Genomic DNA, 5,364 nt, shown 5'->3' on the forward strand with positions numbered 1-5,364 from the left:
TTCAGTTAGTGCGATGAGCTCTGTTGCTTGTGCTTAGAGGTGACATGGGATTGGTCCGGAACGGAGTACAGCAGAATCTGAAACAACAGGAAAAACCCCACCCGATTAGTGCCCCCTTGGTCGCGAGAGGCAGACCCATCAACATACAAAATGAGGTCAGCGTTGGTCAGAGGAACGTCTTTTAAGTCCGGTCTAGGTGTGCACACAGTCGTGTTCGTCACCTTCAGGCAAAGGTCAATAAGAGGGTTCTTACACCTTTTCCAAAATCAAATTCAAGCACTTTTCAAGCATCTTACAGCTGTTGTAAATTACATATTTATATGCACATACTCAAATGATTATTTCCCTACCTCACATTGACTCAGATGTTCTTTATGCTATAAACAACCAAATGTGTGTTTCGTGATAGCATTTTACACGAGGATGAAAAATTGAAGAAAAGAAAACTAAGTTTAATATTAATATCAAAATGAGTGATCTGTACATCTAAAAACCCAATTCAAGCGACCTTTCACCTCCACTTAATTAAATGCACTGGTTGCAAGATAACAATGTGAGTTAATTGATTTAGATAAAGTCCCCAAAATCCCCCCATAATTTGCAAAAATTAATTTATAAGTTGTGTTGACGCAATAATGTTGGTAATTTCATCAACTTAATATTGTCTCATTTGAACTCTGATTTCTGCATTAATTGATTTCAAACTAAATTCAAGTTGAGGTAAGTAATGCAATTGGCTTGATAACTTAATTGTTCTACACCTTGAGTTAAGGATTTCAAATCCACTCCCACTTAAGATGCCAGGACAAGTTCCCACAGTTAAGACAAATAGAAATATACAAAGGACATTTTAAGGTGAGTGTCATCTTTTGTCATTCAAATACAACTTGAAATTCAAACTCTCCTGATTGAAACATCATGTGTTGAAATAAACAACTGCAGTTCAAAAATAAAAGTGAATTGCCTAATATTTTTGTTGTGGAATTAATTAATTTCTTTCTTTAAAGGCAAAAACATGAATAAGCTAAGAGAAAACCCCTATTGAGTACAATATTATTTGGAGCAACTTCATTTACAAATGGCTGTCAACTTAAAAACATCTGTCCATGTTCAACATGTGGTAATTAAGTATACACAACTTAAGATTACATTTAAATCATACGGTAAAACAAGTTGGAACTTTTGGAGTAATCAACTTAAAAACTTGTTTTTATGCTACCAATGATTAAGTAAGTGGTAATTGAAAACACCTGATTGTAGAGGAAACGCCTTTTCCCCTAACTCAAATAACTTTGTTGCTTTAACAATATTTCATTATAAGTTGTCTTAACTCAATAACCATCGATGCAACCTATTGCCTTGATTTTCTTTAAAGGCCAAGGCATTTGTTTTTAGAGTGTACGTAGACTGGGTTCGTAGACTGGGCCTCCCATACAACCTGGCTGAGCCGATATAAAAACAATCAGCCAAATAACTTTTCAAAACATCATTGATTACTATTCTTTTAGGTACTTTTAGGTTGGCAGTGAACATAAGTCAGAGGTACATGGTGTACTTTTCCTTCACTACAAGTATTTAATACCTTTAGTTACTTCATAGATGTGGATGAATGATGTGAAATCTAATCAGGTGTTAAATCAGACTTTAGTTCCACCTGGAGTAAATCCACCAGCTACCCTGCAGTATACAAAGTCATTCAAACTAGCTGCACCTTTACCAGCTTTGAGAACACTTTCATGATCAATCATTATAAAACATATCATATATATTATTCTGAAATGGACCAATCTGCACAAGGACTACTTTTACTGTCGCTATTTTCACTATATTTTGATGAGAATACTTTTCTACTTTTACTTGAGGAACATTTTGAATGCAGGACTTTTACTGTACCACTCTGGTACTTCTACTTTTACTCAATAACCATCATTCACACATTTTCCAATTACTCAATAGCATGATGTGTGTGTCTGTGTCACTTCCCTGGTTAGATGCTGCTGGCTGAATTTCCGTCTCGCTCGATCGGGTCCCCTCCTCCCCATCTGGTGTAGGTCAGTCTGATTGTGAATGGCCCCGTCCTTGCTGTCCCCCTCTCTGCCTCCACTGCCAGTGTTCTGTGAGCAGTCTCATAATCCAATGTTCAACACTGCCACACTTGAAACATCTTTCGTCAAATGAAGGTCTTGCTTCTCGTCTTCTGCCTCGGAAAACCTCTTCTGCCTCTCCCTCGGTATTGTGATCGGCCAGCATTCTGCGTAGCTTGCGCTGTGTCTGTGAGTCCGTTGAGTCCGTTGTTGCCCAAACACCTGCTTGGGCTTGGGTTTGTTTATCCCGCTGTTGTCCCCATCTACTTGGGGCTGATGGGGGTGGACGAGCTTACGGGGAGTCTGTTGACTACATGGCTGGGACTTGTAGTGGCGGTGGAGGTGGTTGAGGTGGCCCAGCCGGATTGCCAGGGTTGTACCCTGGGGGAGGGAAAGGATACCCAGTCGAGGAGAGGTCATTCAGGCCTGCAATGGAAGAACACAGAGATGTCTGGGGTTTACATGGTTTTGGAAATAATTTATTTTCCTTCTTTTCTTCACATTCATCTTCAACCTTAATATTTTCTTTAATGCCCAAGGCCAACTGCCTTCTTTCACGGCATTCTGCTTAATCCTCCCAGTATTTATTATGAACACTTTCTGTGAGTACACTTTCTGTGAGTGTCCAGTTTTCTATATAAGTCTTTTACTTTAACTTTATTTTTATTTCTACTTCTTCTTGTAATTTATTCTTTAGGTTCTTGATTTTTAATTTACTCAAAAACCTCCCTTTGGAAATCCAAACATTTCCGTCCATATATTTAATTTAGACAGACTGTCCTCACCATATTTTACTCTCATGACATCTACAATCGGGCCCTCAGGAGGGTGTACAAGCCCCCTACTTTGCCTTGCTCCCATGACAACATCTCTAGATGTTACCAAGCCACCCCTGACAAAACAAGGGGTGTTTAAACACCTTTCTTTTTTCTTTTTTTTCATCCGTCGATGATGTGATAATTGTTTCTCAGTACAAATCACGCAAAAACTGATCGTAAACCCATGATCTACGACGGGATAAACCCTATGTGATATTTGTTTCTCAGTACAAATCACGCAAAAACTGATCGTAAACCCATGATCTACGACGGGATAAACCCTATGTGATATTTGTTTCTCAGTACAAATCACGCAAAAACTGATCGTAAACCCACGATCTACGACGGGATCAACCCTGATATATATATATCCCTTCGAGCAATCCCCCTCGATGTCATGGAGTTTGCTTACGTTTAACTTTAAACAATTTAGACACTGCACTTCTCACCCAGTATTGAAAAGCCTTTTTAAGTCCGTTTGATCTCGTGAAGTCAATCAGTTCCACCCCCGCCGCTGGTCCTCTCGTCCCGTACTGTTTTTGTCGCGTGGTAGAGGGATACCGAGGATCCTGGAGCGACCAACCAGCGTTCGTAGGTGTTCCCAATCAAACTTGCAGAGACCCTGCTCGCAGCGCCAATTGTTATGGAAATCTAAAAACCCCAATACTGTAGAGTACAAGTCAGAGTGATCAAATAAAAATAAATGGTGAATCAGACAGAGTTGTCTTTCTGGTATTTATTTGAAGCTTCAAATATATATATTACAATACAATAAATATAGACACAGGTCCCACAGAGTGTAGAATAATCTGCGCGAGTGTGCGCAGTTCAATATGGCAGCAAAGCTTATATAGCAGAAATGATGAGAAGGTAAGAAATCTGTCTTCACACGGTCACATTGTTATTAGACACCTGGCCTTGAGCTGTAGAAGTTCTCGTGTGACTTTGTGTGAGTCTCAACCCAGTAGCCAAAACAGCTCTGTGGCCTTGAAGTAGAGTAGATAGAGGCAAACAGCACATCTAACCAAATGAGAAGCATTTGGTTTAAACATATTAGGATAGAGTGGACATTTCCACTACAGGACTCGAGGACTATTCCGTACACATCTCTGGACCTGGTTTGTGACGGTGTTGATCCATGTGGAAGGGACACAGACACCCCAAGAGGCCCCTGTTTCACCTTTAAATGATCTGGACCTGTGCCTGGTATGTTGCAATGTTTGTTTTATTTAATCTTTTCAAGTCTTCAATTTACTTTGATTGATATAGTACATCTTGAAAGTCTGTATCAATGGTTTATGTAATGTTTTCCATTTATATACAAATGTTTCAAGCTAGAAACCTCACATATTCCTATCAACAAGTGATTTTGGCTAAATACCCAATTAAACAAAGCCTTTTTATCCCACATTATAAGATCATTCCACTTTAGTGCTACAGCATTTTCAGACAACAAGCCATTGTGGATTGTATGTATTGCCCATTTGCATCATTGGTGTTACAGTGTTCTCTCCATGCACCACAGAACCAGAACCACATGGACCCAAGACCAGAGTCATCAGAGGCAGTGCAGCTCAGGATTCTTTCAGGAGCCTTCAATCCTTCATCTTCATCTAATAAAATGTAAGCAACCAATTTGCATCAGATACTATGAGTAGATTTAATGTTGTTTTATAACCTGGAAACTGTGTTCATGGATTTGTATACCTTGTAGCATATTTTCCACTTCTCTCATAAGTTGATGTCTGTGTGTGTTACGGCAACCATATCAATATTGTTTTCCAACATTTTGTTGCTGTATTATGATATTTATCATCTTGTTTACAGCAACTTCTGATTGGAGAGAGTCCTCAACACCCAGAAGACTTCATCTCTACACTGCGGCTGCAACAGCAGCAATCAGTCCTGACGCAGGCACATGTTCTTAACCCGAACCTTCACAAACACTTGATGCTCAGCCGTCCTGGTAGGGGATCCCTCTAAGACTTGGCCTACCTAAAGGTTTCTCCCTTTGTCCTTAATAAGGTTTTTCTCTGAGTTTTTCCTGATATACTTAGAGGGTCGAAGGCTGAGTGGATATGAAACGTTTCTATATATGGACACTTAATGGGGCAGACATATAAATAGCAGTTGTTGCTTCTTTTGAGCATTTAACCGTACTATTATTTCATGACATTTAGAGTGAGATTTTAATAGTCCAATTAAAATATACATATGTGACGTGCATGAAATGCATAGTAAAACTGTTTGTTTTATGCTTGCTTTTGGCTTGTTCTGGTTTGACTGCTATTATTTTATTAATATGAAAAGTTGCTATGTTTTTTTTCTCTTCACTTGTTTGATTTATTTAATTGATATGAATAGTTTCTGTATTTTAGATTTTTTGTTCTTCAGATTGTTATTTTCTTTAGTAATTTATGTGAAATGTTTCTGTATATTAACTTATTCACTTGAGTGATTTC

The 5,364-nt window shown here is 38.7% G+C and overlaps 1 long non-coding RNA gene across 1 annotated transcript; it reads left to right on the plus strand.

Moving 5' to 3' along the window:
* Nucleotides 1-4,006: 4,006 nt before the first annotated feature.
* On the plus strand, nucleotides 4,007-4,996 carry LOC117543503. The gene is made up of 3 exons (XR_004568576.1): nucleotides 4,007-4,108; nucleotides 4,428-4,525; nucleotides 4,730-4,996. It is a non-coding gene; the product is annotated as an uncharacterized LOC117543503 (long non-coding RNA).
* Nucleotides 4,997-5,364: the final 368 nt, after the last annotated feature.

Source organism: Gymnodraco acuticeps, unplaced genomic scaffold (assembly GCF_902827175.1).
Source record: "Gymnodraco acuticeps unplaced genomic scaffold, fGymAcu1.1, whole genome shotgun sequence".
NCBI lineage: Eukaryota > Metazoa > Chordata > Actinopteri > Perciformes > Bathydraconidae > Gymnodraco > Gymnodraco acuticeps.